Below are 27,270 nucleotides of genomic sequence, written 5' to 3' on the forward strand. Positions count from 1 at the left end.
GAAAGGTGAAGGGGGCTACTAGTAGAGAAATAATTAGAGGGAAAATGCTTTAATGTAAAGAGTAATTATAGGTAGGAGCAAAAAATGTAACATATGTGCTAAATTATAAGAGTACTACAAGCAACGTGAATTGCATTAAGGATCAAACCTAATCAGTTAAAATCAGCTACTGTTCTGTGACAATGGTCCCATTAGCAAGGCACTAGGTTGGACATACCTGTCTTACTTAACATCACTTTAGATGGCTACTTCAAAATTTCTAAGATGTCAGAATAAGGTACAGATTGTACTATCATAATTGAACTTCTGTTTGGAATAAATTCTGAGAGTACATTTAAAGAAAACCTTTAAGTCATTCTTTTGAGAAAGAATGTATTAGGAAATGCTATAGTTAAAACAAATATTTAATTTAAGAAAGTATTAGATATGTATACATATGCATACATATATATTATATGTACATACACATGTATACATAAAAACTGGAAATCTTTCAAAATAATGTCATAATACTGTATGTCTACAGTAAACAACTTCAAAGTTAAAGTTATGTGTTTTAAAAATGTGTCAATATGTTTCACATAACTCCATGAAATTATAATAACAATTCTAAGAAAATATCGTTTTGAGTTAACAGAATTTATTAGCATTATTTTGGGTTAATGGCAGATAAGTATCCTAAGCCCAGTTCTTCTAATTTCCCAATATCCTGTTACCATTGGGTACCTGATGATCAATATTTCAGTCAACCCCCTCAGGCTCCTGGCTTTTATCAGACTATGGCACTAGACACTGTACAGTGTTTACCAATGAATCATATAGTGTTGTGCTAGCAGTAAAAATGCCTTTTCTCTATTTTACACTTTAGTAGCTTGACAATTAGTTATTTACTCATTTCCAGGAGATACTGAGAGTTGCCTTTTCCCCTCAAATCTGCAAGTAAATTTTGAGTGCAGTTGGATAGTGGGTGCATAAACAATTCTTGTCATGACTCTGATTTGTGGGTCTCATCCTCCCTCAGCATACCATATTTTGCACAAGTCTTATAGTAGAGAAGTATGATACTGAAGATCCACCATCCACCACATCTGTCAGTATAAGGACAGAGTTTATCTGATAAACAAGTCATTTTTGGAAACTGCAGATGCTCCCACTGTGAAGTATTAAATGTGGCCCCGCTTAGATACATAGAATGGGGTTCCGGTCGACTGAACGCGGCCTGATAAGCTCTGCACAGCTCAGAATGCTGTTTGCCCACATACTAATGTTAAACAAAAGAACCGCAGACTGCAGAGAAAGGATGCAGGTCAGACCAGTAAATTGCTTAAACCCTTAGGCAGCCTTCTGAAAAGAAAAGGCATGAAAGAAGCTGATATGAGCTTTTATGCAGAATTGTTCTATTTATTATCCCTGTTAAGGAAATGATGGCAAGTGCCTTGTTAAACTATATATTCCCAATAAGACAAGAGGACTGACTCTCTAAACAAGATACAATATGCCACTGGTCATCTCTTGATAAACCATACATCTCTTCTATATTATTTCTAGATTACTAACACAATAAAAAGACATAATAAAGCTGTACACATGAAAACCATACAGGCTGTTAAGCTGTGTCCTAGTATTATGTCACCTGATTTGTATTTCAGGCTAATAACAATCTGTCATGGAAGAAATCCATTTTGAATAAAAATTTCACTATCTTCCATTAAAACTTTGTTAGTTTTCAATTGTGATGACTCTATTTCAAATGAATTGCTGAGACAGCTTAATAATAAAATAAGAATAAAGTATATCATTGTGACAACATGTAAACTTACCCTGAATGGATCAGAAATATAATTTTATTAGTAAAATTCTCCAGTGGATAACATGCCAGTCAATATTGAATCTCCCCCATGTTAGGGGCTGGAGGAAGGGAAAGTATGATTCTTGAGCTTGCTAGTCTTTCAATACTTTCCCTCAGCTCTGACCCCTCAAGAAACATTTTTTTTTAAAGCAAATGTTTCTTGCACTCAGTCTTGTCTCCTCTTTTCTCCGTTCCTGCAGAGATACTCCCTTTCTGATTCATGTATTGGGACAAAGGAAATGAGGGAAGATCCCAAGGCTTAAAGAAAATTTGGTGAGAGAACCCTAACAGATAAACAATCAATCCCTTCTAAATCACAAAGCAAGAAAAGATTTAGCAATCAAAGACCATGTACAGGAGGAAGAAATAAAAATATATGGTGTAAAGACAGAATAAAGAGAAACACACAGGCAATTGTACCAACAATAAAAAATTAAAAATTACCCTTTGCTTAAATCCAGTATAACATGTCTTTGACATTTCCCTGCAGCTTTTCTCAACAGGCAACAAATGAAAACAATCTTTGAACCATTCTGCTAAGGGCTCAGTCCAGGAGGCACGTCCATACTTTGTCATCAGATAATCTTACAATCAAGGTTGGCCTTAAAGCATTTACACCAATAAGAGCAACAGGTTTTTAATAGGAAATACTCAACTCTGGTCCCAAATGTTTATGAAAAAAACAACAACAAAGCAAAAAACTGAAAATACACACACACACACACACAAATGTGACTTCCATATTAAAGTCAACTTTTAGAGAAAATGAAGTCCAATAGCTTTGCCCTTAAAGGGTATACGAAACTGAGGACTAAAGAAAGCCCCAGACAGCAAAGGGGAGTAGAAGTAGAGAGTCAGGTCTTTGCAAGAACACGGGCCTACTGATTGTGTGAAACACTAGCACTCAGGGAAGAACAGATGTCAAAAAGAAAAGGAGGTACACAGAGATTTTTTTTTTTAAATCTCTAGATGTGAAAACAAACAAACAAAAATTTCCTCCCCTCAAAAATATTAAAATCACCACCAAAACCAGGATTCTGACACTGTGACATTGCAACTCTAGTGAATGGTCCATGGAGGGAGCTGTTGATACAAGTTCTTGGATGGAAATAAAATGTCACCATTACATCCATCAGAAAAGAAGGAAGGGAAAGAGAACTTAACTTCACCACACATTTGAAATGATTTGGCCAAAAAAGTTCCTTTAAGCTACAAATCTGCTTTCTCAGGGTCTTGTCTAACATAGATCCCTCCCAGTCACACCACAGGCCCCATCTAGGGGTAGATCAGAGCCCAGTTCAAAGCTTATAAGTTTGTCTAGGGCAGAGGCACAAATAAACCCACAATGCCAAAGAGGAATGCAAGCACTGAGAAAGGCTGAGTGGAAGTGAGTTAACCCCTACAATGCCAGCCATATTATATGGTAAATATTTAGGATGGTCAACACATTAGATCAATAGATTGGAGGAAGGCTCTTATCATAAAGGCTAGTTTCTGACCCCTCATAAAGGATAGGGCGTGCAGATGTATCTCTTTGCATAATGTCTGAGTGCAGAATGCATAATGGGCACATCACTTCAAATACTTTCCATTTCACACACATTCCTGTATAGAAGTTTTGCAGAGTAAGCTTTTCTTTTTCTTCTTTTTCCTTGGCAATAGGCATTGACAGGTTTCAGATGATGAAAGTAGAAGATTATATCTGCAGGCTGAGGATTCTATCTGTTCAAGATTTTTTCCAAAGACCTTCACCCACCTAATCTGAAAGGTCCTTGCTCACCACTGTGCCCAAAAGCTTGTCTATTAGCAGAGAGCAGGGCTGGGATAGAGCAGCATCCTCGAGCAATGTGTCCTCAGCTGCCTTCTGCTTCAGCGGTCCTTGGAAAAGGCCTACAGGAAGCATATAAGCTTTGCTTTCTCAGAGTCCAAGGCAACATTGGTAAGATTTGTTCACACAAATGGGGTGTGATTTAAAAAATACAAAACGATGGCAGACTTCCTCCATCCTTTCTTTTTCTTTGTACTTCTGTGTGTGAGAGAGCGAATAGTCAGCTCAATGAGGAATACAATATAAATTGGTAAACAAATTATTTTGGGTTAATCTTTTGGGAAATAAAACTTTTTCAGCAAAGACAATAGATTATGATAGACAGATAGATGAATTTCCTTCTAGAAAGTCTGCCATGAGGTTTTTAATCCTATAATTGAGGAAACTTTGTGAAAGTACAAATATGGAGATAAAAATTTTCTTTTACTTTTTGAATTCTACCCAACTTACACTCTTGCTTTGTGCTTGCTAGACAGGTGCTCTATACATGAGCATTCCCCCAGGCCTTTTAACTCTGGTTGTTTTTGAGCTAGGGTCTCTGTTTATGCCTGGGCCAGAGTGGACCATGATCTTCCTTTTTATACTTCCTGCTGTATCTGGGATGACAGGCCCATACCACCACCCCAGCCTTTTACTAGTTAAGATGGGGTCTTGTAAACAATTTGCTGGGGCTGGCCTGGAATCTTGATTTTTCCAATGTCTGCCTCTGAAGTAGCTATGATAGCCGGCTTGGGCTACCATACCTGGCAAAATATTAACTATAATTAATTTTTTTTGACAGTACTGGAGTTTGAACTCAGGGCCTGCACTTTCTAGTTATGCACTGTACCAGTTGAACCACACCTCCAGCTGTAACTTATACTCCTATTCAGCTCTTATCATAAAGCATTTCATCTGTAGGTTTTTTTAACTATATGTTTTTAGGAGTGAAAGGTTCATAATACTGATTATGTGAAACACTAAATTAACATTGAGTAAAAAGTAAAGAACATAAAAAAATAACAATGCTAAAGCTATTTGGGGCCCTAAAATTGTGTGGAATGATACTAAAGAAGTACAAATGGAAAAGAAATTCTTTTCCATGAAATATTGGTAAAAAAAAAAATCATGAAATGGTGAGGACTCCACTTGAATCTGTAAGGATGACCTTGAATTAAACACCCCTTTGTTTGTAATATTGCATTTATACCCATTGTAAACATGACGTGGGAGAGAATTTATTATTAATATGAAGTTTTTTAAATGGAAAAACTCTGGTAAAGGAAAGATGATTACCATTAATTATTGATCAATTAGGAGGAGCAAGTCTTTCTATTCTGCTTGTAATTTTTAGCAGCTTTTGCATTTTGCAATGTGACTTTAGGCCTAGGGAAAAAGCAGTTGCTTTGGATGTATTTCCTAATGTTGGTTCACAAAAACACTTTCTGGAAGTTGGCTTTCAAAAACACACTGCCTAAATGTGATTTGGAGATTTATTTGTTGATCCATTAAATTATTTTCATATTCTAATAAAGACTCCTCCATTTGGTTTTCTCATGTCAAATTGCTACAGTCTTTAAAATTGGTCAGTCTGCATTGACATTATTGTTTTGTTAATTAGGCAAACTTATTTATATTTAAGAAAGGATGAGGAAACATAGAAAAAGGGAATAATGAAATATAAATAGAAAATAGGAATACAAGTAACCATGGCACAGTTTAGTAATTTTCTGTCAATGTAAACATATTTTGACACACAAACTTCAAGACTAAGACCAAAATGAGTATATATTTTGTACCTTAAAAGTATAACATAGGTTGTATTTACTTAAATCAATACATTCTTGAATCACTTGGAGCCAATATTTAGCATATACCTCACTTCTTAGTTGTGTGTACTCTTAACCTACTCTACCTCTACTGTTCACAATTTCCTCATCTAAAAAGTGCTAATACCTAACTCAGAAAGTTGATATAAACATTAATTAGTTAATGTGATTTTCATATCCATTCTTATATTGAATTGATTAAATATTTTCATTTTATTTAGAGCTATTAGTGATAAAAACAAATTATTGGATAAAGAAAACAAATCATGCATATATACCTCACAGTCTTGACTGTTTGCAAGGTGGAAAGTTAAAAAGTCTTTCATTGGGAAAGACAAAAGGGTATGGATTCTAGCCTGAGTTTCTCTTCAGGAGAAAATTCTGTTCCTCAATGTTGCTTCTGCAGAACTAGTGGGGATTGACTGCCAAGTAATGTTCCTCTCTGGCACACTCTGAATACTGGACAGCCTCATTTACAAGTCCATTACTTTGCTTTATAGTCTTATCATTGAAATGGGATACTTCATGAATAAAAACAGGCATAGTGGATAACCACTCTCTGACAATGGATATAAACCTAGATTCCCTCTTTCAAACAGGCTGTTGACCCATCTATTTACAGGTATCTATCATCCTATTGGTGAACAATTTTCTTTACTTACTACATGAAACAGTAGCTTGTGCAGTATTTTCCCCTTCATACCATGCTTCTCACCTGACTGATGCAAATATTCTATCTTCGAGAAAAGAGTGGATATGAATTTCCAGGAACTACTTAGATTGTTAAACAAATACTACTTAGAGCATGAAGACCATCTTTTTTACACAGAAATTATTTTCTGTAATAGTATCTCTTAATTCAGATATCTATAAAAGTTTGCCCAAATTAATCTGGTATTACTGATTCAATTAGTTATAAAATAAGAGTTTGCTGAATTAAAGTCAACAGGAAAACACTTAGCCATTTTTAAATAATTTCAAAAGGACTTAAAAGTCTGACATTAGTACTTATTGATTATTATCTTAATTTTAAAATGCAAGTAATTATAGACTATTGATGAGGCTTTTGTTTTTATCTCTTTAGTGATAGCTCCATCACCTCTAACTTATACAGAGATCCTGAAGAAAGTGCTATGAAATTCTGCTGCCTTAGCAATAATGCATCAACATACCTTTCTGGCCAGAGAAGGTAAACAGAATCAACTCATAAGAACTGCAGAGGGTTTCTTAGTTGGATACAGGATCATCTTGCCATCAAATGTGACCTGACACCATCAACAACAGTTGATATATGTGTTGTAGTTACTAAGGCTAAACTCTTGATCAATATGTCAGATTTCAAAAGCGATTGTAACAAAGTAGACTCTGGATTATGAGGGAGCTGAAGGCACAAAGGCAATAGAAGGACAAATCAGCCAGGGCTGCCTGCATTTTGCATGTCAAAGGACAGAGCACATGGTGCTGGATCTATAAATGCCTGAGTACTTAGAGGGGCAGTAGTCTGCAGATCACTGGATAGACTAAAAATGTTAAACATTACAAGTTAATTATTAGTAAGTAGAGGAAAGAGAAGAGGAGCATGAGCACACACAGTTCTGCAAACCCCAGTAATTCTGCCTGGGCCTGTGACTTGCTCAGACTTCACCTAAGCAGCCATTAACATGATAATACCCGTTAATCCAGCCAAACACAACTCATCTGTCATCCTCAGTGGCAACCCATCTGTGTGCATGTTGAGGGGGAAATTCACAGTTTTAGCTGTCCAGGGATTAGCTTTGGAGGAAAGGCTGATTTTCCCTAATTCTTTGCTAGGAAAGCACTCATTTGTTTGCATTTATTGTAGCACCTATTTGCTCTTCAGCTTTCATCATCTCACCAACATCTTAAGCAGAAGCTAAGTAGAGGATGGATAAAATGACAATAAAAACATCTCCAAACAATCAAACTGAAGCCTAATTTAGTTCTCTCTCAAAGTTTGCAATATTAATGATTATCTCTTGGCTGATTTCAAAAATGCCTTCTATCAAAGCAAAGAAATGTACATATTTTATATCTTTAATTGTTGTTAAGGGGATCTGCTTTTCTATATTGCTTATATCTAATTGATATAAATGGGTAAAATCTGTATATGCTTTTATTATTATATATATAGTCTGTTATTTGAACAAAAAAGTGAAGATGCAGTTTCAGAGAAGGTAGGAATAAAAAACAATTTATTTTCTCACTAATTATTAAAGACAGGCACAGTGATATCTCACCTTGCCATGAAACCTTGCCCAATGGTTAAATAGTCTTTTATTTGTAATATGTCTATTCTGAACAAAAATTATATGTGTGTGTGTGTGTGTGTGTGTAATAAACAAACACAAATACCCTTCTAATGCAAACTTACAAAGATATAAGAATGACAAAAGAAATTCCATCAAAATATTTTGAGGATAAAACAACTATTCCATTCAGTCAATTTAGTGGGGGAAAAATCAGTCACAAGACATCCTGACTGGCTGGTTGACTTAATCATCTCACCTTTCAATTGGTTATATTGCAGTATTGTAGCAATGACCTTCTTTGATAAGGTAAAGAGTCAAATCACCATTTAAAAAAGCCATCATCAAGCAACCACTGGCTGATGTTTTTATGAAAATGACTTGTCACTTAAGTAAACTGATTAGAAAGTTTATTTTTAAAACTCACATTGGCCTATGCTTGTCACAGCCAAGGCATTTTTTAATACCTATAAAGGGAAGTATAATTTAGTTTTGTGTTCCTCGTCTGGAATGTACTACAGTGTGTCCGTGGGATGTGAACAGACTTTACATGCAAAGTGTTCCATCACAAAACAGGTTTGGTAAAAATTGAACAATACGAAGTTAAGCAAGTTAATTCTCAACTGGTCTTAATGAATTTCTTACCTCTGTAAGTAGAGAACAGGTGAGGAAGATATTTCACCTGTAAAGTTAGGGACAACAAGACCTCAAACAATGTGGGCAAAGCAGTTTGGAGTACCAAGCACAGAGTAAGCACATAACTGAAATTAGTTAATATTATTAGCATACATATATTACTAAATACATTTAACAAAGTGCTTTTTGCCCAAGTAATAGTACTTGAAATTACATTTGCAGAATTCACTCTAGGAATCGCTCTTCTAGACTAAAATTGGAGCATTTCTATTGTTAGAGATATCCATCAGAAGATGGCTCCAACAATAAACCCTCAAAGTGAAAAACTAAATAGCATGAATCAAAAAATATGTATTAAAGAAAAAACAATGAAAATTAAGTCAACACACTCAAGTATAAAGGACTTAACCACAAAAGTTACTTGCACAACTTGCCTTTGGGCATCTGGTACTGAACCTTCATTTCCTCTTGTCCATCACACCTGGAAGATGAACAGAGGTTAGAAAGCTGACACAGTAAGGCAACACTACTATTTAGTTTCTATTTCCTTTTCTCTTCCATTCAAGATGCTACTTACTAATGGAAATGACATAAAAATGTGTATATGGCAGCAATTTTGAAAAAGAACATCTATGTAAATAGAGCATGAAGAGGGCATGAAAGAATCTAGTGAACTCCATTTGGGTCTTTCGAGTTAATAGTTTAGGTTTGGCTTCAGATGTGCGTGCATGCATGCATGAGGCTATACTGAATTTGACCAAAGCTATGTAAACAGTCCGAAAGCAAAATGAGTCCAATGTTTGATGCCTAAAGAGTTGGAACTGCAATTTCGACACAAGACATGGAACAGCTGCTCAGCAAAGAGGAAATATCCTGTTTCATCCTCACTCAGACCAGAGTGATGCTTTATAAGAAAGAAATAGTCTTTAAGTTTTGTTTTTCCTTATAGCACTAATATTCAGATTTCTTTTCTAATTTATTTAAATCCATCAAAAGCAAATTTTTGTAAAATAAAACACATCTCATAATCACTTAAAATATGTAGACATTTGTGATCTATCAAAGTCAGTGAAAGATTTAAAACTTGTATGTATGTACAGAACTTCAGCTCCACCAAAGTGAACCCAGTGCATTTGCTTGAATATGCAATGATGCAATCACTAAAATAAATGTACTTGCTGCACTCAATTAAACATTGTATTGTACATGTGTGTTTATTCAATTGTGTGACGATACAGTGATTGAAACACACACGCTTGGCGCATTTGTCTCAATCTGTAGTGCATTTATTTAAATGTACAATCAATCACAGGCCTGTGCTTTTAGTTTTTCCTTTGTATTTTTAGAGCATACTAAATACAGGCCATTGTGAGTATGCTGTGACATGGTAAAGAACTTAAATAAAGTAGTATTAAATTTAAATTTCAGAGAAAGAATTTATACAACTAATAAGTGTAAATGGACAACTGCTGTCAACTTAAATATAAGGTCAGAGTTGCTAAGCTGTTCCTATTGATAGATGGCTTTGTATGCAGTGATATTTACATATATTTAGTAGATTTTTTTTTTTTGGTTGGTACTGGTGTTTGAACTCAGGGCCTCATGCTTGCTAGGCAGGTACTCTACTTTTTGAGCAACTCCACCAGCTCTACTTAGTAGTATTTAACAAAAACAATGTAAATCTATTCAAATCCATATGAAAATATTTACTTGCTTATTTCATTGTAGTATATAGCTTTGTTGAATGTTCTTCTGTATCATTAATTATTTTACACATGCTTATTATTGTATTCATCAAGTTTATCCTATTTTCTGAATTTGTTGTGAAGCTCATCCTTCCACTTATCCTGTTTATGAAATGTTACTTGAGGTATAGAATATGTAATTTTAAAGAGTTACCTCTTCTTTAGGAAGGTGTTATCTGTGCCTATTCTGTGTAATCTAAATTGAAAAAAATGTCCAGAATAACTTTTCACCTGCTTGATGTTCTGGCCTGGGACCCATCTATCTTAATTATAAATTCTAAACTCACCTTACTGTAGCTCATGAGTTTTATATTCTAACGGGACATCTTTCTCAATCTAGCATCGAGACAGAGACAAACTTCCTTGTCTACCTCTGGTTTTTTGCCCTTGCTGTCCTCTTTACCCAAAAAGTGCTTTTGTTTTATGCTTGACATGACTGACTCCTCATCTTTTAGATCTTAACTTATATCTCACCTGTTTACAGTAGCTGTCCCTACAGGCACTTTCATTCTTTTTTAAGTTTATATATTATTAAATGTATTGATTGTCCACAAAATTCCAGGCACCAGGAATACAGAGATGAACAGAACAGATGCAAGTTCTCTATCCATGGAACTGATCATCTAGCAATGTGACCCTTTCATCTCATTATTCAATTCATTGTACAGCACATACTGTAGTTTGCAATTTTTATATTCCTAAGTATTTTTCTTTCTCTCTCTCACTTGGCAACAGGTTTCCAAAGGATCAGCACCATGCTGTTCTGCTTATTCACATTTTCCTCATCACCTGGAACATAGTAGGTAGTCACGAAATACCAGGTGGATAAATTAATTAAGAGATGAACAAATGAACTTAGTACTCACAATAAGCCTAAACAACCACTATTTTTCAGTTAAAGAGACACAAGACTAATGGTACCATGTTGCTGGTCAGGTATAGGACCAGAGCTTAGCACTATGTCAGTGTGATCCACAATGCATAATAAGTATTTTGAATTATTTCATTATGCATCTACATACACCAGCAAACACTTATGAGGGTAGGCTCTGGAGAGAGCCAAGTTCAAACTCAGAAAAGTTAAATAACAAACAAAACAACAAAACCTAACTCATATAAATGTTATAAACATTAAATAAATGTTATAAACATTAAATAAATGTTATAAACATTAAATAAAATAATAGTTATAAAGTTCTTAAAATAATGTGAATATTATTATTATTATAATAATTATTATTATTATCCAGGAAGAAAGACCATGTAATTGTCAGTAATCTTCTATGTGGAAATTATTTGACTTATAGTCATTTCCATAAAAGGTATAATGCAAATTTCTTCTTCTTCTTTTTTCCTGGGGGAGTAGTGTGGGGCCTTTCACTTGCTGGGTAAGTACTCTACCATTTGAGCCAGACCTCCAGTCCTTTTTGCTATTTTAGTTTGTTTACAAAGACAGTCCTGTGCTTTTGTCTGGGACAGCCATAGATATCTGGCGCCCATGTAGATGTGCTTACAGGCATGCACCACCACCTCCAATCCCTAATGCCAATTTCTTATATACCTTTTCTATCTAGAGTACCAAATAAGTGTCACTACTCAGGAGGCAGGCAATTCATTTGTAGTGGTAGATAGATAAATGGAGCTACGAAGACAGTAGAAATGAATCAATTCCTTTGCAAGAGAAAGAATAGATTTCAAAACATATGTTCAAACTATAACAGCACTTTGAAAAGTATTAAGCAAACATGGTTTTTTAAAGTGCACTTAAATACTACAGTGGTGTGCATTTGAGTGCAGGGAGAACACTAATCATCAGAGCAATAAGGAATCTTAGACTGGACTGTGCCCTTAACTCTTCTGCAGAAATCATATATTACCTCAATGTCTTTTAAAATCATGCTACCAGTTTTGTTTTGTTTTGTTTTTAGAAAAGATGATATTTGAGCAACATATCTGACATGACCATTATCATCAAGTAGATTTTAAAACTTAAATGGTATTTTATACATTAAAATACTATGCACATGGTGATAAATGGTGGCTCACACTGGTATTCCAGCTACTCCAGGGGCAGAGATCAGGAGGACTGCAGTTAGAGGTTAGCCTGGGTAGAAAGTCAGCAAGACTCCATCTCAACCAATAAGCTGGGCCTAGGGGTTGTGTACATGGGATCCCAGCTACACAAAAGGATGTAAATAGGAGGATCACAGTCAGCCCTCAGCAAAAATTGGAAACGCTATCTAAAAAAATAACTAAAGCAAAGAAGGGCTGGTGGCATGGCTCAAGAAGTAGAGCACCTGCCTAGCAAGCAGGAGGCCCTGAATTGAAGCCCCAGTACTGCCAAAAAAAATTATATACATGGAAGCTATGATTACTTTTAGCAATAATTGGTAATTAGTACCTGACTTAAAATAAAAAGAAAAGTGCTAAGGTGTCAGTCACTACTCCATTTACACTTATTTGAAAGTTTTTCCTGTGAGACACACAGGTTTGCTTCTTTAGCCCCCTATAGGAAAATTAGTTATCAGGGGATTTTCCTAACCTTAGTCAGAGGACTTGAAGAAGTTGAATTAAGAGAAGAGAGACCAGATCTGTGCAAGAATAAGCCCTCAAAAAGGACCAGCTACAGAGCTTTGGGGACTCTTTCCTCACCTCTAAGCATCTGAACCACTTTTTGATACTCATCAAACTCTAAATAGGCCAGAGATTATCCTCACCATTATCAAACATAGGTTCACTGTGGGGAATAAATACACTTGCCCATCCACCAGCGACAACTAACTGCCCATCGGGCATCAGGCTGTGAAACCCAGGAGAATCCACATCAGTTGAGCCCTCACAAATGGCCACACTTAGAACCTTACCTCCATCAGGACAATTACTTCTCTGTTGATTATTTGGTCTCTGGCAACCATCTATCTCACTCTATCCAGATGTTTACTTCTTGGGCTATCATTTTTGCTTACACCATGCTACTGATATTCCTGCCACCTGCCTGAAATGCCTCAGCTCAAGTCCCTGATAACTGGCATCATCATGGCCCTAGAATGCCTGAGACAGTCCTGATTTGTACCTATTATCTCTATGTGATACCCAGAATTCCTCTTTCACTCTCAAATGAGTGCTGGTGTGGTCCATACATTATACGATCATAATGCTGTACTCTGTAACGGATCTGCCTTCATATTCATTCAAAAAGAAAGACATCCATCGCCATGTAAATACATCAATCACTGTTTTAGGCCACCCAGGAAAGCTACCAATGATTAAAGAAAATAGTAATTTGACTCTTAATGCCATAGCATTTATCAGTAGCTGATATATGTCCCTTGCTTCTTAATTATCTGTCTTCCTTAACTGGAATGTAAATTCCGCAAGGGCAAGAACTTTTCTGTTTTATATACTAATTTGTCTTTATCACTTGAAGATTATATACTCCAAATAAATGAGTGAAAGAAATCTAAGAACTAAAGCAGCAGAATTTGTACCTTACCGTGGTCCCAGAACTAGTCTGAGCTCTTTGCATGTACAGTATTTTTCAGTGCTAACAACAACCCTATAGTATAAGTCTTTCTTTTAAAGGTGAATAAAACAAGGGAAAGATGGCGTGGATAATTTGGCACTAGTCCCACAGCCAGAATGCACAGGGTCCAGGACATGCACATGGATTTTATGCCAGGGTGCTTAGACGGATTGCTGATGCTGACACTGAACCATTCACCTTTTGGTTTTCTTGTTTTCAAATACTTTGTGGGGACAGAAATACACAATTTTTTGTTTTAGCAGATTTGAGGAAAATCAGGCTTCAATAGAATGAAATACTTCCAGTTTCTGAGGAGGTATATTTTGATTTTTTTTAAGAACCAATAAACTGAAACTTGTCATGCTTCCAAGTCTAGAGAGTAGTTAATGAAAAAGCATATGTCTCATTTCAGTATTTCTTTAAGATGGTTTAAAATAGCTAACACTGAATCAAGCAGTGGTAACTGCACTATCACCATCTTGCTAGTAGACAGTAGAGGGAACTGTTAGTACATCGAGCAGCAAGGTGTAAACATTCTATGGCACAGGGGAGAAGCCACAATTACAGCGTACATCACACTTGGATCTCTTTTTATTTCAAATGTTAGGCTGTTTTATTACAAACCTGTATCCTGCCAACACCCTCAAATCAATTCAGAATTGATATCTCTAAAAGATTGATTTTGCATGATAAAGAATTTAGCATTTTCTTTTTCTTGAGTCTCTTTATTGGAATCTCATTGTCATTCAGATGAAGTTTAAGTACCTGTCCAAGTCCCTGGGGATTTTCTCCACTCCTCTTCTCTTATTCTCTCTAGTCTTTGCCTCCTTTGACCTCTTCACCTTCCTCTCACAATCTCAACCATCTGGAACAATTTTCTTATTTTCCTTTGACAAGTGTCATATTTTACTTAGGACTGTTCTTAAAGCTCTTCTCCATGAGGAGATAATTTCAAGCTTTCTTGGATAGATGTGTGGGCATTCTGGTCATGACATCTACCAATGTTCTGATAGCAGAGTTGATGGCCCTAATACTGTCTGATCACTTAACCCCTCTGGCCACACTACTCTTTGTAGTTCTCCTTCCCTGAAATGCCTAATAATAACACAGCATTGTATTTCTAGGTAAAGTCTAGGAGCCATCATAACCCACAAGAAACACCAAATTTCTCTTTGGATAAGCCAAGAAAACAGCTATTCTACCTTCAAATATTAGCAGCATGCAGAGCGATATCTGTCCTGGATGAGTATTTAAGCATCAGGATAAAAAATTGCATTGATATTTTTGCATGTACCAGCTAAGTATCTAAAGTTATAATATATGGATCATCTAAGTTAGAGAACCAAGGCCAATTACAACTTCAGTTGGGGATCTCATAGTATAGTAGCACACATTTTAAAAATATGTTTCATAGAACTCTGATGCCAGAAGATGTGAACTGGAAGTGACTCATGGCCACACAATCTTGAAGAACAATACCACATGCTCCCCACCTTGGAAATACATAATAAGCATCAAAGAACAAGTTTCTGAGAAACTGCCAAAAACCACCTCTACTACAATTTTACTATTTTCCAAATTTGTTCTTTATAGAACTCTTATTTCATATAGGACACATTGTTGCCCAACAGAACTAGCATTCAAAAGAAAAAAACTTAGGAATCATTGGTTCAAAATAAAAGCTGAGAAAATCTATAAAATAAGTCAGCTCCAGTCTCTTAGTCTTATTGACAAATAAACAGAGATAGATTGTCTTGAAAATTCATGAAGCATCACATACTTTATTTTCTTTATCAACTTCCTTCAGTTAAAATTTCCTTATGCCAATTCATCTTCCCCTACTCTAGTTACTTTTTATTATCCAGAACCCATCATTTTAGGTATGGTCAAATATCAAAAATTACCTCATAGACATAGTCTAAAATTCACACTCCTAAGTATGGTCTTCTATGATTTGAGTAAACTAAAACCTGTGATTTCAGTGTCATTTATCACTACTCCTGCTAAGTATATCCAATGTGTTGACGAAAATTAAAGTTGCTCCCCAAAGACATTCAGTGTTCTCCTACTTCAAGATTCTGCTTACCAAATACTTCACATTCTTTTAATGCTTCTCAATGGTACCTTCTCTAGAAGGTCTTCTAGGACTTCTTTTGTTGGAATTCTATATTTTGTCATGCTTCCCAAATGTAGCTTACCTATGCTTTAAACTACTAGACTTTATAGTGTAGCAAAGGACTACATTCTTGGTGATACAGGAAGCTCTTTAAAGAAAGGGTCTGTATTTGGTTCATTCCAGGATCCTGCTGCAAAAAGCAGGTTTGCAATAGGTAAGACCACAGTCATAGAGACATGAGTGATAGAAGAACAAGACCCTACCATCTTCTAGGATTGCTGTTGCTAATAAAACCAAGTACAATAGTAAAAATATGTATATATATATATATATATATATATATATATATATATATATATGTATATATGGTCCAGTACTTTACCTTCAGACTTTCATAGGAACTATAAGTTTGCATCAACATTATCATTGCTATATGCTCATCTATTTAACTGCAATAACATTTCAAGGAGGAGAAATGATTATCTGTGAAATTACTGTATAACTTAAAAAGTGCTATTTTTGGATTAATCTCATAAAAGCAAAAGAACTGTGGAAATTATTGTCTCTATGAATAATTAATGTTAGAATGATGAAGAGAGTACAGTATAAGGCTCTGAGATAGATACTGTTTGAATCCCTCCTTTAAGGACATCCTAATTCTATGACAATATTAAATCATTAAGTCTCTATTTTTCATCTGTAAAATACCAACCACTTATTGAGCTGAACATTGGGTAATGTGCTATGTATTGTGTAGTTAATTTGTAGACATGATCTCATAATTTTTATAACAAACAAATGAGATAGTTATTCCCATCTTATATATATAAGGAAACTGAGCCCAGGAATTATACAAATAACTTGACTAAAGATACATAGATAGCTACTATGCTGCAAGGCAGTATTCAAACACACTTTTTCATACATAAAGCAAATTCTGTTTGTCTATTTTTGACCCCAGAGTAATGGTGAAAGCTCAAATGTTAATTGTGAAATCTCCTAATAATCATCCTAGATTTGCTTCACAAAGTCCCTTACTCATTTCATTCTCTACTCATGGATTAATGGGAACTGCACCAAATCAAGAATGAGGAGACTTAGATTTTAGGAGGGCTTTTAGTAGCATGTGGGAACCATGACTATGAGAAAGCATTAAAAGTTAAAAAGACCTCATAAGTGTACATTATTGTTACTCATTAAATAGACAATCACTACAGTATGCACTTGTTTGCTTGACATTGTCATATGATGGTTCCAAAGAGATAACTACATTTTATGTTGAGAGTTCAGCTTTGCATATGTCTATTAAAACTCATTTCTAAGAAAAAACAATTGCTTAAAATTAGATAACTTATTATCTTTACTGGTTTTTCCTTGTCAACACAGGTACCTAAAGTCTAAATCAATTCTAGCCAGGTGGCCTCTAATTACCGTCCAGAGAGTTATTTCTAAGTATTTACTGATATTACTGAGTTGAATGACCTAAGAAGCTACTCCATCTATTATACTTTGTCATTGACTTTCAGAAATTTTCTGTAATTTGAACATGAGCTATCTGATCCTTGAATTCAGATTTGGATGTTCAGAGAAATGTACCCATGCTCAAAGCTCATTGTCATGTTTTCTGGCTAGTTTTATCTGAGTCAGTAACATCTTTTCACTACTCTTAACACATACACACAGACACACACACACACAGAGCATGTATGATCAAAGAAGTGCCAAAAATATATAAAATGCATCACATCATCTAAATGTTTAAAAAATATCCAGATGTTAGATTTAATGTAGATAAATCATCTGGTAGAGCAGCTTCATTTTTACTTTTCACCCAGCTGCTGGATACTATGGAAGTACAGCTTAGTTCTAAGCTTACAGATGAGAAAAGACAATGATGTCACATGTGTATGCCTAGACTTCCAGAAAATACTTCCAATTCAATAGGTTCTAGATATCATTAGTGTTCTTGAGAGAGAAAAATAGAAATTCCATATAGCAATGACTTTTCTACTTAGAAGTACCTACCTTAAAACACCTTTCATGGAGAACTCTCTCTTTTTTTCTTCATAATTTTATCTTCTTAAAATGATATTAAGACTTGAAGTAAGAAATTGACTCCTATTAGTAAAATTTCCAAGTTCATAATTTGAGTGAAATCCTTTACAGAAGAAACATTTCCATAGGATTCTTTTATCAGCAGATTATCAAACACAAACTCCCAGAAGACAAGTAATAATTGGCAGAGTGCAAAACACAGTGAATCATACCAAGACCAATTTATGGACAGAACGATGGTCCTCTTCCAGCATCAGCAGACTCACGTGATAACAGACCAAGATCAAGGTCCAAAAACAAAGGTAACCAAATGATCTTTAGAACTGAAACTTGTTGGGGTTCCACTTCGTAAAAACTTAATTCAGGACTTGATAATTTTTTTTCCAAAAATTCAAAACTGAAAGTAATGAAGAAATCTTTCCTTCCACATAGTTTATCATTCAAACATCATAGCATTAACTTTTAATGTTTTTTTTCCCTAAAAATATAACTGTATGTTAAAAAGAAATACTAACCAACACAATAGATGCTACTTCCACCTTAATTTCAATGAGGCATATTTTAAAACATATTTAAAAGTTATAAGAGATATAAAAATGTCTTACAACAAAGCAGTAAGCTGAGTGAAAATATATACAGCAAATATTGGGTTAAAAATACAGTAGCCACAAAGTCTTAATACACATACTAACTTCTTAAAAATTAAAGGATGCCATGAAATAAAGCAAAGGAGAAATGGTGAACAACAGGAACAAAAACCCAGATGCTCTGGAAAACGCACTGAGAAAAAGATGGGCATGAAAATTTATAGACAGTTTGAGGGTAGGTTTTCAAAGTGGCGTGTGACAGAGCCAAGCACAAATCCTCTTACTTATTAACGGGATTTGTCCCTGTACCTGTCACACATTGCTTTGAAAATATCTGCCTCTGTGAAAGGTATACTGCTTCTCTCAGTCAGTTTTACTCTTAAGAAACTAATGTATAATCTCTTTAGGTTTCATCTTTTGTATTTCTGTGCACATGACAAATTGTTTTGAACACTCTTCATCACTTCACATAAGAATGTGGACACTAAGGGCTTATCACCACATATTTAAAAATCCCTGAGATACTACTTTCCCTTTCCTTATGGCAAATAATTGTTCTACAAAATAATCTCTAGATTTATCATTGAAAAATTTCCAGATAATAATGAATTCATTCCGAGCTCCCGTAAGGCAATCGTTCTCAACCTTAACAGACCTGGTGCCTTTTTGTTGTTGTTAACAAGTATTTTGTGACTCATGTGCTATACTGAAATGAAATTCACAGATTATATAACCACTCTAAGAACATTATTTAACAAATCAATGCAATACTCCAACTATGAAATAAAATAGATTAAAAGAGAGTACTTCATAATAAAATAACACAAAGTTTGAAATGTAAACACTCAAGCACAGCTCTGTGATGAACACATAAAGTCAAGTGCAGATGTGTGCAAGAATCATTGGAAGTTTGTTAATAGCATCAGCTACCTAAACTGAAGTGAGATCATTGGATTATTGTATTAATGAAGCAAACCACAAAGTCAGAGGCCATCAGTCACCAAAAATTGATAAAGTTCAAAATATCAGTTTCCTCTTAATTTGTAGGATAGTTTGACTTCTGGAAATTTTAGTGCATATTAAGCAATGCAAAAATACTTATAATTATGTGTAAAATGGAAATGGTGTCCAAGAGTAAGTAATGATAAATAGTTTTTTTCAAGTACATGTCTGATGGAATAATTAAAAGTCCTATAAGCTTGAGACAATCTATTTTTCAGAGAGCTTGACATTCCTGAAAGCTTCAAATGTCTAGGCTACAAATGTCTGTTTTCCCTTGGCTTCACCCAATGTTCAGTGGTGGTCCTGGGCCCATCCCATCTAGTTCCTATTGAAGTCTAACGCATTCCTACAAATATCCAAAACTCTCTTTAGGTTGCAATACTTCTTCTCCTCCCTGCCCCCCATGTAAACCACTGCCACAAGATTACAGAAGAAAGAGGACTGAAACAAATAATGACAATTGCATCTTTCTGTTTTCATTGCATTTTGATTTTGCTAAGGTAGGGTAAAGCATGATGTTTACATTTCCAAAATGCAATTGACACTGAGTTTATGCATTCTGTGGCAGGAGCACTCATGTGTCTTCTCATTAGAACTATTCCTTAAAAATAAATGGGCTTAGCACATGGGCTGGGGATATTTGAGTGAAACTTAGTAGAGTTTCACACATTCTAAGGTTGGCTATTTAACTTAAAAATAGGAAGAATAGACTTTTTCTTAAGAACTACATCTCACATGCATAAATAATTAATCCAGACACAAAATATTTGTAAAGCAGAAAAAAAATGAGATGCAAAAGGGAAGTATGAGAGAAAAGAGATAATGGTGCAAGCTGTTGTTTCAGTGAAAAAATCTTTGCCACATGACATGATATGTGCTAGATTTATTATTCCATTTATCCATTTATCCTTAAAACAAGCCAACCATAGACATTTACCTTAGAAATATAAAGTTGCTTATTTCTGTGCAGTACAGTTTTACAAAACCATGGATTGATGGTTTCGCAAGGTATCAGTCACACTTCCCTAGCATTTGCTGATATAAATATAAAAGCTTCATTTTAAAGGATAAATAAAGCCACACTATTATCTAAACAGGGTAAAATTTAACATCCTTGTGGTTTGTGGAAATTTTTGATGTGCCTGCTGGCTTTTCAATAAAAATCAATTATGCCTTAAATGCGAGCGGTAGTCAACATACTACAGACTATAAATTCAATTTCATACTCAGAAATATGGATTAGCTGAACTTGATGCCCTTCCATTGATTTCAAAAAGCAAAAGCTGATAAGGTAAATAATAGTAAGAGGCTCTCTGACACTCCACATCAAGTTCCGGATTTCCATATTATTTTTGTAAGAACTTTGCAGTCACCACAATATCCTCCTTGTGAAATATGTATGATGAATAGATATTATATGGATTGCTGATTCATCTCTCCATACAGAATGGGTATTTGGCTTTTATAAGTCAGGGAAGGAACTGCACAGAAAAAAATATGCTTATTTCCCTAGGTTCAGTGAGAGGTTTATGTCAACTGATTGTGAATAAATCCAGTGGGTAATTAAAACACACCAATTAAGCATTGAGATTCCACCTATAAATAAAATTGCATAAACCAGAAGCAAATGGGTACTCTTGAGTTCTTCTGTCAGAGAGAGAGATGGATAAAAGAAAAGCATTTCAGAAAAACTGCAAACTATCCACTCCTTCTGTGCATTCAGAAGAGCACTTTAAATAGGCAAGAATCTGATGGAAGGGGGAATCTTGAAATGGAAGGAGAGGAAAGGATTTGGTACTAAGAAATCTAAGGAATAATGATCATGAGGAAGGAATTTAGCATAGTTTTCAACATAATGGGAAATCCAATCACATCTGCAACAATTTTCTTCTTTCCTCCTTTAATGTGCAGAACATTTAAGTTTTATAGAACTCTTCAAGTCCACACTTTGAGCATTTTATGGCTTAGTCATTCTCTTTTTCAGTATGACTGGTACAAGCTTTAAACCTCAGAGTTCTGTAGAAGATTTTGTCAACAGGCTTGGACTTCCCCTGTCATCAGGACAAGTTCCTGCTTTCCCTATGCAAACAGGGATTGCTTTGTCACATTCACAGCACGGTAAGGCAACAAAACAATGGCTCTTATTGGATCAAGATATACATTATTAAAGGAAAAGTGCCCTGCAGCCTTCCTAGAAGCCAGCACTTTTGAGATCTGACATAATAGTTTTGGTAAAAATTCATAGTGCAAGGTCTCTCTTAATCCAAAGAAATTATACTTGAATTTCTCAAGATAGAGGTAATTCATTTAAATTAATTTATATGTAAAGTATTTTACTTAAGTACCACCAATTTTATTTAAAAATACTAGCCATGAAAATAACTTATATAAAACTATGTAAATACCAAAGGGACAGATCCTAAAGAAAAATATTTTTAATAGTAAAGAAATTTTTGTATATTCAACCATAGAATGTCTGTTAATCCTCACTACCAATTAATAGAGAAGTCATAGAGAAAAATGGTAAGGGAGTTACTGTGGGTTCTTTCACAAATATGAAATTGGTTATATAATAAAATGATAAAATTACAAGAGGAATGATACAATTTCATTCTGACTTTCAGTTATTTATTTGTTTGAGGAAAAAGTCAACAATCATTTCTCTTCTGCAATACTAGAAATGTATGTGCATGTATGTTCACTTGTGAATATGCAGGATATAGGGGGACACATAATTTCTACCAATGTGTTTTCAATCTTATTTAGCAAAGAATACAACTAGAAATTTTATTTCTCTAATGCCAATGTATACTCAAATATCTGTAAAATATGAAGTTTTTGGTAAATATTTTACTATGTGAATTATAAAATTTTAAGTTTCAATGTTTGAAATGAACACTATCTTGAAAATCTATCTAATACAAAAATGCCACAACCAACAATTTTCATCATATGTTGTAATGCGACTCCAGCATATGAGGAAAAAGGCATCACATTGTTCATGAAAAAACAATTCTTGTAGATACACTTGGAAAACTGCAAACATTCATAAACAGTTACTCTTTGGGGATAGAGAAAAACTGCCATTAAACAGGTGTTAGAATTTAAATGACATCTCATTAGTGACTCCTTTTTGCGGCTCAGAGACAAATAAAACCTTCATTTAAAAGCATTAGTGCTATTCCTAAGGGTTTCTGGTATCATAATGTTTTGTTTTATGAAGATATTTAGTTTCTTCCAGCATTCTTGCTTATTTATACAAAATAAACCAATTGTATTTCCAAGTTTAGCTGAGCATGAAGTCAGGGGGTGAATAAGGCCTTTCCAAGTGCTGCAAATATCCTTGCTCCTCCCTCTACTTCAGCAAGTATAGGAAGTTAGATCAGAGCCTAATAAACAAAGGTATATTGGAGGTTCTGTTCATGAAGAGATTTAATCTTTGTATTCTTTGCCCCCAGTTTAGCAACAGTCATGTAAAACTCAGATTTTCTTGGTGTGAAAGCCATTAGCTATTTTTCTGAATGCTCTCAATGTAAAACATGAGACTATCTTTATAAGTCAAGAAGTATAGCAGATCATATATCTTTTGAAAACTGATTTGCTAATTGGTAAATTTATCCCACTGAAACTTTATACCACCCTCAGATGGAAAATTTCAGGTTCCAAAATGTGATAAAAATTATTTATTTCATAGTTTTGAAAAGTTACTGTTCACAATTTAATTTAGCTGGCTGAGATGCTTATAATTGTACTCACTATGACCATATGCTGTATTGGGAGAAATATCTGCTCAGACAAACAGTGAAGAAACAGCAACTTCAAGTAGTTGCTTCCTATTACTAATAATTGTTGATGAATATTATTGAGAAAATACAGTGATATATTTTGAAAATGCAAAAATAATTAGACCAGAACTGGCCAAGAAAGAGCTTAAAATGGAATGGGATAAAATTGGCTGAGAGAGGAAATAAGACAATGTTTAAGTATTTATAGTATGATTAGGACTATTGAGCAGTTAGAAAATACAAGAGAGTGAAATTCACAGAAGAAAAAAAATGACTGTGGTGGGAGAATCAAAAGAAGATATGGCATTTGAAATCGATTTTATGGGTAAGTATTATTTCATGAAAAGTAAAATACCTCCTCTGTTCAAAGTATTTGTAGGAAATTAAAAAATAAGACCACCAAGATACAGAAGTTCCTGAGTGCCAAGCATAGGAGGATATCAGAAATTTGTTGGAAACTAGGAGTCTTCAAAGGTTTTGGGAGGGACAGATGAGACATTAAAAGGGATGAGAAGCTGAAGGTGGCAGGATTTCTCCTCTGAGGTTGTTTTTAGTACCTATACAAGAAATTTGAAGGCCTGATTTAGGAGATTAGTAGTGTGAGAGAAAACATCGGAGGAGGAGTTATTCATGTTGTAGAACTGAATTCTATTGAGCTGAGTATGAAATGTTAGAGAATTTTGAGTAGGTGAGTCAGTAGTATACAGGAAGAATACTGGTAAATTCTCCAATTAAAAGTTAAGTTTGGAGACTAGGTGTGGTGGTATACAGCTTTAATCCCAGCTAGTTTGGAGGTATAGGTAGGAGGAATTTGGTCCAATGCTGGTCCCAGGCAAAAATGTAAGACCTATCTGAAAAATAACTAAAGCAAAAAGAGGTTGGAATTGTGGCTCAAGTGTGAGGTCCTGACTTCAAACCCCAGTATCACCAAAAAAAATTAATTTTCAGTAGTTTTGTAACCCAAATATTAGATTGTAAAATAATTACAGTTTCACAGTTTACAAAGAGAGAGTACGAAAGAAGTTAGTGACTTGTGACTTAGAGAATCATCTGAGTTTCAGTCCAATACTCAATGACAAAATGAGACCAGAGATTTCTGGGATAGATTTGTAAATGCTATCGTTATGAAAATGACTTGACAGGAGGCAGTAGTATTAACAAGAAGAAAGTAGAGAGATGCAAAGAAAGGAAAAAGGTAGACTCATGAGGACACATACACAAGCCAAGTCAGAAAACCTAAATTTATTTTACAGTGTACTAGGATGTATTCAGCTACTACTTGTACACTTGGTGAATAAAAATAACAATAAGAAATGATGAAATTATTATGGAATATTGCTTATTAAAATAATTGCTAAATATATTCCAGTTGATTTTGACAAGGTTATAACACTGTGATCATTTCAAATTATCATCCAATTCCCACTCAATCGCACAGCTTAAGCAAAATGCAGAGCTCAGAGAAAAAAGAGAAAACAGAGAGCCAAAAGGCAGTTTAAACACATTAAGTGACATTTATTCAAAAAGAACAAGTTGCAGGCATCAAGAAAAAAAAAAGATGTTTCAGCTGAAATCAGCTTATATTACAAAATACATTACCCTGTGACCTAAACATTGGAACACTATTCTAGGATAAGTCTAGAACAGTGGAATATAAATATGTGTATGTGTGAAATTTAAAAATAGTTCCTGTTGAATATAATGAATAGGCATGCTTTGTTCATTGACTTTATTCTAGTCCTCATCCAGGAAATGAATTAAAAATTTATAAGAAGGATGAAATCGAAGAAGAGAGAAAAAAGGAACATAATAAAATGCTTTGGACATCTATAAACACCAAGCATTGTGCTCTTTTTACTAAGGTAAAAGCTGGAAATAATAATTCATCATAACTCTTTTGGGCCTTTTTCCTGAATCCTACCTCCTTTCCTACTTCCATGCACCTCAGGTGTCCTTTGCCTTTAACCCATCTTCTCTTAGTGGCTGATCTCTGCCATTCACATTTTGATGTAAGTTCAACTCAACACGTAACTTCTAACTCTCATTTACTGTGTTGCATAGATGGAATGAGATGGTAATTATTATCATGTACCTCAGCAGCTTCCAGTTTACTGTGTCTTTCACATATACTATTTCACAATATTTCTAAACTATAAATTATGAAAGCAATTCTCTTTCTGGACATTTCTATTTCTTTAGGCTTTGTTTGTCTAATGATTAAAAACCTTTACTCATGTTACAGAAGGATTTGAGGGATTATGTAATGGATGAAGATGTTTGAGAAACAGATGGAACAACTGGAACTCCTGAAATCTCTCACCAAGCCCTGGAAACTGCCTACTCAAGCCACCATGTGTATAGCCAAACAACTATTCATTGGCAGGAGAGGTCCTGGGGTGGGGGCATCCAGAGATCTGTGTGGTTGTTAGGGTGGATCCTTCCCTATTTGTGTGAAAAAAAAAGTCGGCACTGGGAAGATTTAAGTATCTCATGGTTAATCTTTTCTGGGTCAATCCTAGTTGTCCTACTTATCTTTTTCCTCAACTTTTATTTGCTTTCTTCTTAAAGGAGAAATCCTCATTCTTTCTGTTTTCATTGCTTCATCTTCCATCTTTTATCCTCACTCTACTCATATCTTTATTTAGTTGACTCCATTATATTAAATTTTAAATGACAGCAACTCTAAGGACTTGTCTGATTTGTGCACAACACAGCCTTCTCTACCAAGAGCTGGGACCTTCTGATCCTTGGCCAACACAGATTTTACAGAGACATCTTTAGATTTGACAGGCAAGTCCTTCTGTCAGTTGCTATAACCTTGTGTTTTTCTGTGCACAAACCTCCAGGTAAAGCTCCTGCTCCAGAATTTGGGTCTAGTAGCTCTGGTCCTTACACAGGTAAGGTTTTGATACTGGGAAAGTGAGTGACAACCTGAAACCTCACAGCCATGAAAAGTCACTCTCAAGCTGAGCTGTGGCCAGGTCACTTTGTCACCTGCTGCCTTTATCCTCACTCTTGATCCACTCATCCTCACTCATATTTACAAATGAAAAAGTCATAAATCAAGAGGTTATTTAATCTGTTCACTGTCATTCAACTAACAGGTGTCAAAGTAAAGATTCTACTCTAGATCTGATGAATGTAGATTAATGTTTTTTCACTATCCCCCTACTCACACAAACACAAACAACGATTTCCTTCCAAAAATCTGCTTTTCATAGTAAGTTGCAAGAGTCAGCATCATAATCTTCAAGTAAAGACAAAATAAGCATAAAATAGAAGTTAATGAATGTAATAATGTTGCTGAATAAACACAGATAAATTTAGGACCCCAAATGTAGCATTTAATTTTTTATATTTCCTTCATACAGCTGTTTCTGAAAACACTGAAGTACTGTTTTAGAGATATTTAGAAAGCCATTTTTTTCACATTTGAAGAGAAAATGCACAAATTCATGAACAGAACTAATTTTTACCATTATACAGTCCTTGTGTTCCACTATTTTATGATTTTTACATATTATCAAATGTGTTTTAATATACACGGTCACATGTGTACCAGTCTCGAGAGGTCTTCATGTATCTCCATACATCTGTGTCACTTTTACCATAGGAAATTATATCTTTAATTTTTCTCTTGCCTTTTTCTTGTCCACAAGGGGAAAAAAAAAGACCCACAATAATTATGAGTACATCAAAAATTCTGCACACTCTTAGGTATAACTAGTTTCCTTCTTAATTAAAGCGTTGCCTTATATGTTGGGTGGATTAGAGTCCCATCTGAAAGAAAATACTGGCAGAAAGAATGCTTTCTCTGTGGAAGAATTAGATTCAGAATAGGGCTGTTAGACTGGGTCAGATTTTTTAATAATTATGACAAAGGCAACAGAACTTTTCATCTTTAAAAAATGAAATTTAGTTTCTCATTCCATTGATTTAAAATAGATAGGTCTAAAATAATTATCCACTTATGCGTTATAAATATAACTGAAACTATAGAAAAGTAGGAAAGGCAAGAAATCACCAAATGAAAAATACATCTTTGATTCATCCCCAACTCTCTCTCATT

At 34.7% G+C, this 27,270-nt stretch overlaps 1 long non-coding RNA gene across 7 annotated transcripts in view; it reads right to left on the reverse strand.

Moving 5' to 3' along the window:
• Nucleotides 1-559: 559 nt before the first annotated feature.
• LOC141424506 (uncharacterized) overlaps nt 560-27,270 on the reverse strand; it is a 690,552-nt gene continuing 663,841 nt past the window's right edge. For 5 of the 7 annotated variants that reach the window (XR_012449431.1, XR_012449421.1, XR_012449436.1 and 2 more), the window contains 3 exons: nt 8,823-8,869; nt 8,398-8,434; nt 560-6,750 (listed from right to left, as the gene is read on the reverse strand). This is a non-coding gene — a long non-coding RNA (uncharacterized lncRNA). Of the gene's footprint in view, nt 6,751-8,397; nt 8,435-8,822; nt 8,870-17,797; nt 17,870-27,270 lie in introns of all 7 variants that reach the window. The other 2 variants (XR_012449447.1, XR_012449425.1) reach the window with 2 other exon arrangements.

Source organism: Castor canadensis, chromosome 1 (assembly GCF_047511655.1).
Source record: "Castor canadensis chromosome 1, mCasCan1.hap1v2, whole genome shotgun sequence".
Lineage (NCBI taxonomy): Eukaryota > Metazoa > Chordata > Mammalia > Rodentia > Castoridae > Castor > Castor canadensis.